The 10,050-nt window shown below is 48.6% G+C and overlaps 3 non-coding genes across 3 annotated transcripts; all 3 read left to right on the forward strand.

Moving 5' to 3' along the window:
- Positions 1 to 5,114: 5,114 nt before the first annotated feature.
- Positions 5,115 to 5,197, forward strand: trnal-cag (transfer RNA leucine (anticodon CAG)). Its single transcript has one exon. It is a non-coding gene; the product is annotated as a tRNA-Leu (tRNA).
- Positions 5,198 to 5,351: 154 nt separating this feature from the next.
- On the forward strand, positions 5,352 to 5,433 carry trnas-aga (transfer RNA serine (anticodon AGA)). Its single transcript has one exon. It is a non-coding gene; the product is annotated as a tRNA-Ser (tRNA).
- A 3,496-nt stretch (positions 5,434 to 8,929) lies between these two features.
- trnal-cag (transfer RNA leucine (anticodon CAG)) lies at positions 8,930 to 9,012 on the forward strand. The gene has a single exon. It is a non-coding gene; the product is annotated as a tRNA-Leu (tRNA).
- Positions 9,013 to 10,050: the final 1,038 nt, after the last annotated feature.

Here is a 10,050-nt window from a genome sequence, read left to right on the forward strand (position 1 = left end):
TTCAACGGCGACCAGAGTGCATTGCCGGCTCGGCATAAAAGCACCAGCGTACGGGCACCGAGGCATCTGGACTGAGTGTTGGAATGGGCAAGCGGTCTAAGGATCGGCTTGCGGCGTCCCGTGGAGACGTCTTTGCCGTTCAAAAAGAACTAAGCGCGCGAAAGCGTTTTCCACACAGAGCTCGCGGCTTTCCGTAGTCGTGGCCGAGTGGTTACAGTTTTTCTCAATTGGTTTGGCTCATTTCTTGAAACTGAGATGACATTCTCAAAATAACATGGACAAATCCCCAAACCCACTTGCAATTTCTCACAACAGATTGGCATTTCTCATTGCTTTCATCAAATTGCAAATCCTTTGTACATGTCTCAAGTGTCTAGTGCATCCTTGCAAATGGTTATGTACAAGTGGCCCACAGTTAACACAATCATCCTACATTTAGCACAACTTCCAAATGAATAGATGTTCGTAATCCATCCCAATTAGCTGTTTCTCAATGTAATGGTCGTTCCCTCCAAAACATGTCAGAACAATTTCATCGTATAAGTCATCATATGCAGAATAGTCTGCTCAATTGTCAAAATTAGTCAAGGACATAATACAATATAGTATATATATTTTTGGAAGATTTTGGAAGATTTTTGGAATAAATACATGGCAGTCAGGTGAATAAGTGACAGGTGAATTCAGGTTTTGACTAACGATGGAGGAGTTTCCCACATCACAGATGACCAATCCAACAGTTTGTGGAGTTACCTGGCAGGTGTTGTGTATGACTGTGACTGCTGCCATACATGTATACTGTATATAGAGCTTGGCCTGGTGCCTGTACTATTTGCAGAGTGAACATGGAGGAACCTCAACAAGGACAACTTCCAGCTGGAGGAAGGGGAAGAGGAAGAGAAGGAGGAGGAAGGAGAGGAAGAGGAGGAGGGGTGCGGATGCGTGGTGGTGAAGTAGGGGGAAGAGGGCGAGGAGTGCGTAGGCATCACACTGTCCCCGATGAAATTCGAGCCACCATTATTGACCATGTAGTCAATCATGGCCTAACCATGGCAGAGGCAGGGCGCCGCGTGCAGCCTAACGTGCCACGCTCTACAGTCTCCTCCATCATACAACCCTTTCGCAGGGAAAACAGGTATGCACTCAGGCAATGATGGAATTACAATTTTTTCTAGGAAAGCTGTGTGTGTGTGTGTGTGTGTGTGCACGCCTGCACGTGTGCGCATGTGTGTAGGCCCATACTGCAAAATCGTATGATGCAGTGTTGCGTATATAAAGGCCGAATCCCATTTCACCCCTTGGACCAACCCCTTGGCCCTTCCCCTCCATTTTGCGCGTTCACGTGAAGGGGTAGGGGTATCCCAATCCCAGTTAACGCGGAGGGGTAGGGGAAGGGGTAGGGCTTCTGTACCCCTCCAAACGGAGATTTTCCTGGAGCTGACTCCGAACGAAGGGGTTTGAGTGATTTCCCACAATGCCATGCGGATTTCAGCGAGATTTCATGCGGATTTCAGAAAGATGGCGGTTCCCGCGGCGAAAGATTGTCATAAATGTATTTTCTCCATTATTTACGTGTTTTAAGTTGTTATCCAGAGGAAACACGACGCTTGATTCGCTTTCGAGCTGAGAATGAGCAGCGATTTCTGAAATCCAAGCTGCTGCTAAAAAGCTTTGGGAGTGAGTATTGTTTTCGGTTGCTTGACTGCGTACGTTTTGTTCTGTTATTCTCGCTTTTATTGTTTACATGAGTGTTCTGACACCTCATTCTGTCGGATGTGGTGCACGAAGCGCCAAAGATATCCCATTCAGTGGTGTTAGTTAACAAATCACACCCTGCCAGCAGAGATTTCTGGTTCTGCCTCCGGCTCTGACTGTAGTGGCTGGTCGCAGCCAATGACGCATTTGGTCGCGTTTTGCTAACGTAAACGCTGATGGAGGTACGCGATGACGTATGCGATTGTTGAAGGGCTATCCCAATACGTAAGGGTTGAATTTCAAGCCCTATCCCTTGTAGCTCAGTTTCAAGGGGAAGGGCCAAGGGGAAGGGGGAGGGGAAGGGGTAGAAATTAGAATTGGGATTGGGCCAAAGTGACAAAGAAAATACTACAGTAAATTGGACAAAATAAAGTAAATTACAGTTGCAGTTTAGAGTAGTATTGCAGTGCAAATTGTCATGTCTGTGTCTATCTGCAGAATTGGGCGACAGCCTCCTTTGGGTGGTAGAAGGAGATTGCTCACAGATCCCCAGGAACAAGCCATCTGCAACATGGTTATACAAAACAATGCCATCACACTCACACAGATCCGCAATGCAGTCCTTCAAGACGAATCCATCTTCCACAATATCAACTCCATTAGCATCTCAACCATAGACCGGGTACTGAAGAGAAATCATATGATCATGAAACAAATATACAGGGTACCATTCGACAGGAACACAGAGAGGGTGAAAGAACTGCGGTACCAGTATGTGCAGGTAAGTCAATTACTGTATTTTTTTTCCACCATTGTAACCTATACACTATGCAGAGGTTCAAAGTTTGGGGGGTTTTCCGTATCTTTACTGTGCCTTTGGAATCCAGTATCTGACCACAGAATTTTGCCTAACGACTGTAACAGAAAACTGTGACCAGTATTTCTCCATTTTGTGTCAAAGACCACCTGGAGTGCCTCTGCATAGGCCAGCATAGGTTTGGAACCGCTGCAGGTTATATTGACTTTGTGAAGAACATATTACTGCTGTGTATGACCCATCTACATGATTTGGTTTTACCTATATTTCTCTTTTGTAGAGAATAATGGCATTGGAGGGGATTGAAACACCTCATCTCCTGGTGTTTGTAGATGAGGCTGGTTTCAATCTGGCCAAGAGCCGCAGGCGCGGACGTAACATCATTGGCCAGCGGGCCACAGTGGACGTCCCGGGTCAAAGAGGGGGAAATATTACAATGTGTGCGGCCATTTCTGACAATGGTGCGGCCACACGTATTGCAAGCCTGGGCCCGTACAACACTCAGAGGCTCCTCCTCTACCTGGACCGTCTGTATATGGATTTAGTCCCTGAAAATGAAAGGGGTCTCGAAGCACCCCACCTACCACAGTTTGTCATTGTGTGGGACAATGTGACCTTTCACCGTGGCCCACTCATCAGAGCATGGTTCAACAGCCATCCAAGGATGCGTAATGTTTTTACCACCATATTCGCCGTTTCTCAATCCTATTGAAGAGTTTTTCTCTGCTTGGAGGTGGAGAGTTTATGAACGCCACATTGGGGATCAGAGGTCTCTCCTCAATGCGATGGATGCTGCCTGTGAAGACATCACAGGCGATCAGTGTCGGGGTTGGCTAAGACATTCACGCCGCTTCTTCCCACGCTGCATCGCAAGGGAGAACATCCGGTGCGATGTAGATGAAAATCTGTGGCCAAACAGAGAGCAGCGGATGGATGGCCAGGAGGATGAGGATGGTGACCAGGAGAGGGTGGGGGAAGACGGCAACAGCGACTAGTCCAAGTGTTTCATTTCTGGAACTTTATTGCTTTTTTGGTTCATGTTTATATTTTGCCATACAGCCTTTCAGCGCGAGGACGCATGATATCACATGCAGAAGGTCAATGCATATTTTCCTTTTACCTATATTCTCTGTACGTAATGCAGTAATGCATGCAATTTGGTTTGTGTGAAAATTGTGTGAATAAACAATTTCCTTGGCGAAATGAGTGCACTGTGTGTGGTGTCAAACTTTGGAGGCTGCTCTCACTGTAAAACCCTATTTCTCCAGTTTTATATATAATAGTATTCCTTTAGCTAGACCTCTGACAAAATGCCTAAGCATTTTGACTTGCAGTGCTTACACAATGCCAAAGGGACAATGCATTTTGGGGGCATTGACTATTTATGTGAGAAGGATATTTAGTTTTGACACATGGGTAAACTGTTTTGGGAGAGATATGAGCATTTGCAGATGATCCATGTAGTTGTGCTGAGCCATCCAGGTCATTTAGACAGAAGCACTTAATGAACGAAAATGAGGCCAAGCAATTGAGAAGGATCTATGCCATTTTTATGGTACTGACTATTTATATGGGAAAGGGATTTCATTTTGAAGCATGAATGAACAGTTTTGGGAGACATATGACATTTTGCTGGTTATCTGAAGGGTTGTGCAGAACTGTAACACTGTTTGGCAAAATGACCTTATAGTTATAGGAATGTCATCTCAGTTTCAGGAAATGAGCCAAACCAATCGAGAAAAACTGTAAGGCGACGGACTAGAAAGCCGAACCATTGCGTCCCGTGGAGACGTCTTTGCCGTTCGATGCGCGGTCAAGGCAGTCCGTTGCAGGGCTCGTTTCACAAACTGGCTCCATTTGACAGCTCCGAACACGGACGGCAGGGCAGCGAACCAAACACATTGCCTCGTCGTGTTGCCGAGTGCATCTCAGATTCGGCTGGTCAAAGGGCAGGCGCAGCCTTGTTTTGGGGCGTCGTTCACCCAAGCTTTACTCTCACTCTCGGGTCGATTTTGCGAACTGGCTCTATTTGACAGCTCCGCCCACGGACGGCAGGGCAGCGACCCGACTGCACTGCCACGTCGTGTTGTGTACGTCAAACGTGAGCGTGGTCGCCGACCGAAGCCGAGGCGTTTTGAAACAAAGGGCGCTGAAGCACGTGCGGACATTTCCCCGTGCCGTGATCGAGCCCCCTTGCCTGGTCGTGGCCAACTGGTTCAAAAGACCTCCTTGAAATCCACCGCGGTCTCCGGCGTTGCGTTGGGCGTGTTGCCGAGTGCGTCTCAGAATCGGCTCCTCAAAAGGCAGCCGCAGCCTTGTTTTGATGAACCCTTGCCTGGTCATGGCCTCGTTCTTCAAAAAGACCTAAGCGCGTTCAAAATGCAGGTATTTGTCGTTAACGAAAAGTGCTCCTGTCCTGGACAGACTGAGTCAAACTTGTCGGAAAACAGTGCAGACTGCGTGCTTTTAATGGGCCGCCGAGAGCATTTAAAGAGTTGTCCGATTGTGACGCCTCCGCGTGCGGTAAACACGAGCGCAGAGCGAGTTCTCACACACACACACACACACACACGCATGCGCGCGCTCGTCGCTGAAGCCGACAGTCAGGATGGCCGAGCGGTCTAAGGCGCTGCGTTCAGGTCGCAGTCTCCTCTGGAGGCGTGGGTTCAAATCCCACTCCTGACATTTGTTGCAGCGCTGTGGGCCATGGGCTTAGCCCATGGGCTTCCTCCTGTGACTGGAAGTTTGTTCCGAAAGCTTCCATTGACTTGACATGTTGACTTCTTCAAAAAGAACTAAGCGCGCGAAAGCGTTTTCCACACAGTGCTCGCAGCTTTCTGTAGTCGTGGCCGAGTGGTTAAGGCGATGGACTAGAAATCTATTGGGGTCTCCCCGCGCAGGTTCGAATCCTGCCGACTACGCTGACCGACGTGAGATTTGTCCGAGTGCTGCGGAGCCTTTCCCTCCGAGCAAGGTCGGTGTGGAACGCCCCAGGCGGGGATTTATTTTAAACAACGCACGTAGCTATTTCAACGGCGACCAGAGTGCATTGCCGGCTCGGCATAAAAGCACCAGCGTACGGGCACCGAGGCATCTGGACTGAGTGTTGGAATGGGCAAGCGGTCTAAGGATCGGCTTGCGGCGTCCCGTGGAGACGTCTTTGCCGTTCAAAAAGAACTAAGCGCGCGAAAGCGTTTTCCACACAGAGCTCGCGGCTTTCCGTAGTCGTGGCCGAGTGGTTAAGGCGACGGACTAGAAAGCCGAACCATTGCGTCCCGTGGAGACGTCTTTGCCGTTCGATGCGCGGTCAAGGCAGTCCGTTGCAGGGCTCGTTTCACAAACTGGCTCCATTTGACAGCTCCGAACACGGACGGCAGGGCAGCGAACCAAACACATTGCCTCGTCGTGTTGCCGAGTGCATCTCAGGTTCGGCTGGTCAAAGGGCAGGCGCAGCCTTGTTTTGGGGCGTCGTTCACCCAAGCTTTACTCTCACTCTCGGGTCGATTTTGCAAACTGGCTCTATTTGACAGCTCCGCCCACGGACGGCAGGGCAGCGAACCGACTGCACTGCCACGTCGTGTTGTGTACGTCAAACGTGAGCGTGGTCGCCGACCGAAGCCGAGGCGTTTTGAAACAAAGGGCGCTGAAGCACGTGCGGACATTTCCCCGTGCCGTGATCGAGCCCCCTTGCCTGGTCGTGGCCAACTGGTTCAAAAGACCTCCTTGAAATCCACCGCGGTCTCCGGCGTTGCGTTGGGCGTGTTGCCGAGTGCGTCTCAGAATCGGCTCCTCAAAAGGCAGCCGCAGCCTTGTTTTGATGAACCCTTGCCTGGTCATGGCCTCGTTCTTCAAAAAGACCTAAGCGCGTTCAAAATGCAGGTATTTGTCGTTAACGAAAAGTGCTCCTGTCCTGGACAGACTGAGTCAAACTTGTCGGAAAACAGTGCAGACTGCGTGCTTTTAATGGGCCGCCGAGAGCATTTAAAGAGTTGTCCGATTGTGACGCCTCCGCGTGCGGTAAACACGAGCGCAGACTCAAAGTTTTGGTTTATTTTCAGTGGTTTGCTCCAAAAACCTGACGTAAACAGTGCCTTACTGAGCTCCAAAATTAAACTATATTTATATCATATATTGACACAAACTGGGCTGAAATTCATAATAGAAAATGCATTTATTTATAGATCCAGTGCGCCCATAAGCCCACACAGACCAGACACTGTGCACATGACAGCATATTTCTGCTGGGGTCTTATGAAAGTGTAAATTTATTGTGCAGTTTCATTGTTCTTAAATATAAATATAAATGGTCTCCATTGTTACTAAAAGTAAAGCTTCCCAGAAAATCATCGGACATTTTAATAAACTGCTGCTTAAAGAATCCCATTTTGACTCACAGTAGCACTGTGTCCCAGCTCCACAGATACTGACGCAGGTATTTAAATCATTATACAGACACAGTTAATTGTATTGCATTACACCCTTAATATGTATGACCCCCCCCCCCCCCCCCCCAATAAATAAATAAATAAATAAATTGAATAGGGCGGCACAGTGGTGTAGTGGTTAGCGCTGTTGCCTCACAGTAAGAAGATCCGCATTCAAGCCCCGCGGCCGATGAGGGCCTTTCTGTGTGGAGTTTGCATGCCCTAATACCACAGGTCACTTTATAATATTGCACTTTATAATATTTTTGCTGCTGTATAATTTAATGCACTTTAATTCTGTGCTGAGCCAAATTGCAATGAAATTTCGTTTTGTGTACACTCGGTACATACTGAATGACAATAAAGGTTGTCCAAGTCTAATCTGTACAGTGTTCAATGGGCTGTCGCAAAATAGTGAATACGTATGGGCGCTGTGTGAGACGGCTACCTCTCCAGTAGCTCTGTAGTTTTTAGCTCTTTTAACCTCTTTTTTTCCACTTTTCTGCTCTTCTTACGAAGACATAGTGTGTTTTACTATATAACATGGATATATTTAACTTTAACACGCAACCAGGAGCCAGTTTTCTCACTTATTCGAGAGAGGAGCTGCTGGCCCAGAAAACAATGGGACGAGCCGGGATACGATAGCCCATCCCGGCCGAGCTGAGGAGGAAACCCAGGGGCTGCAAGGTTGGAGCTAAGCTAAAGGCTAGGCTAGTGGACAAACGGCGGTGCTACAAACCATCCCTTCCCTCCGTTATCATGGGGAATGTGAACTCGCCACCGAATAAAGTCAATGAGCTTTCCGCTCTGAATAACCAGCAGATTTACCGGGAGAGCAGCTCATTTATCTTTACGGAGACATGGCTAACACACCTTGTACCGGATGCTAATGTGGACCTGAGGGGATTCACTGCTGTGAGAGCCGACAGAGACACTAACACGTGGGAAAAACAAAGGTGGGGGACTCGTCATTTATGTTAACAACCTCTGGTGTAACCCGGGACATATTTCCGTAAAGACAGTTTTATGTTGCCCGGACTTGGAGCTACTAGCCATTAGCCTGCGGCCGTATTATCTGCTGAGGGAGTTCAGTCACATGATCACCATCTGTGTTTACATCCCTCCGAGGGTAGATGCAGTCACTGCATGTGAGAGGATTCACTCTGTCACAGCAAGGCTGCAGACACAGCACCCTGAGGCATTTATCATAATTTCTGGGGACTTTAATCATGCTACTTTGGCTGCTATTTACCAGGCTGTAGATTGTCCAACAAGGAACAACAGGACAATTGACTTGCTGTATGCTAATGTGAGGGATGCATACAGAGTCACACCCCTCCCCCCACTAGGGAAGTCTGACCACAACCTGGTTCTTCTACAGCCGAAGTACACCCCCTGGTTCAAAGGCAGCCTGCAACAACTAGCTCCATCAGGAGGTGGTCCCCTGAAATGGAAGATGCCTTCAGGGACTCTTATGACATCACGGACTGGGATGTGCTGCTTAGCCCACACTGTGAGGACATAGAGGGGCTGACACACTGTCTGACGGATTACCTTAACTTCCGTGCAGACATGGTCTCCCCCGCTAAGACTGTATGGTGTTACCCTAATAACAAGCCATGGGTAACACAAGAAGTCAAAGCTGTCCTCAACAGGAAGAAGGCCACCTTCAGGAACAGGGATAGGGAGGCTCCTCAAAAGGCAGCCGCAGCCTTGTTTTGATGAACCCTTGCCTGGTCATGGCCTCGTTCTTCAAAAAGACCTAAGCGCGTTCAAAATGCAGGTATTTGTCGTTAACGAAAAGTGCTCCTGTCCTGGACAGACTGAGTCAAACTTGTCGGAAAACAGTGCAGACTGCGTGCTTTTAATGGGCCGCCGAGAGCATTTAAAGAGTTGTCCGATTGTGACGCCTCCGCGTGCGGTAAACACGAGCGCAGAGCGAGTTCTCACACACACACACGCATGCGGGCGCTCGTTGGTGAAGCCGACAGTCAGGATGGCCGAGCGGTCTAAGGCGCTGCGTTCAGGTCGCAGCCTCCTCTGGAGGCGTGGGTTCAAATCCCACTCCTGACATTTGTTGCAGTGCTGTGGGCCATGGTCTTAGCTTGTGGGCTTCCTCCTGTGATTGGAAGTTTGTTCCGAATGCTTCCATTGACTTGACAATTGTGGGGAGATGAATATGTGGTTGTGCCATTCTAGGGCATGTTGACGTGCAGCCTTGTTTTTTGGTGGCTTTTACCCAAGTTTTACTCTCATTCTTGGGTTGATTTTATGAACTGGCTCTATTGGACAGCTCCGCCCACAGATGTCGGGGCAGGGAACCAACTGCACTGCCTCGTTGTGCTGTGGACATCAAACATGAGCGTTGTCGCCGACCGAAGCAGAGGCGTTTTGAAACAATGGGCGCTGAAGCATGTGCGGACATTTCCCCATGCTGTAATCAGGCCCCTTGCCTGGTCGTGGCCAACTGGCTCAAAAGACGTCCTTGAAATCCATCGCGGTCTCTCGTGTTGCGTTGGATGTGTTGCCGAGTGCATCTCAGATTTTGCTGGTCAAAAGGCAGGCGCATCCTTGTTTTGTGGTAGCTTTTACCCAAGATTTACTCTCACTCTTGGATTGATTTTACGAATTGGCTCTATTTGACAGCTCCGCCCACGGATGGCAGGGCAGTGCACTAACTACACTGTCTTGTCGTGTTGCCGAGTGAATCTGAGATTTGGCTGGTCAAAAGGCAGGTGAAGCCTTGTTTTGTGGCAGCTTTTACCCAAGCTTTACTCTCAATCTCAGGTTGATTTTATGAACTGGCTCCTGCTGTCTCCTACTGAGAAAAAAATGTGATGTGGGTGATGGAGAACTCCTGGCAATTAAACTGGCCTTGGAAGAGTGGCAGTATTGGCTTGAAGGGGCCCAACTTCCTTTCTTGGTGTGGATGGACAACAAAAATTTGGAGAATGTGCAGAAAGCCAAAAGTCTCAACCCTTAGCAGGCAAGGTGAGCCTTTTTCTTTAGTCGGTTTGATTTTGTGTCATCTTATCACCCTGGCTCAAATAATCAGAAATCAGATGCTCTGTCCAGGCTTTTTCAGAACACAGACTGTGAGGATACACTGGT

This window comes from Neoarius graeffei, chromosome 13 (genome assembly GCF_027579695.1).
Source record: "Neoarius graeffei isolate fNeoGra1 chromosome 13, fNeoGra1.pri, whole genome shotgun sequence".
Lineage (NCBI taxonomy): Eukaryota > Metazoa > Chordata > Actinopteri > Siluriformes > Ariidae > Neoarius > Neoarius graeffei.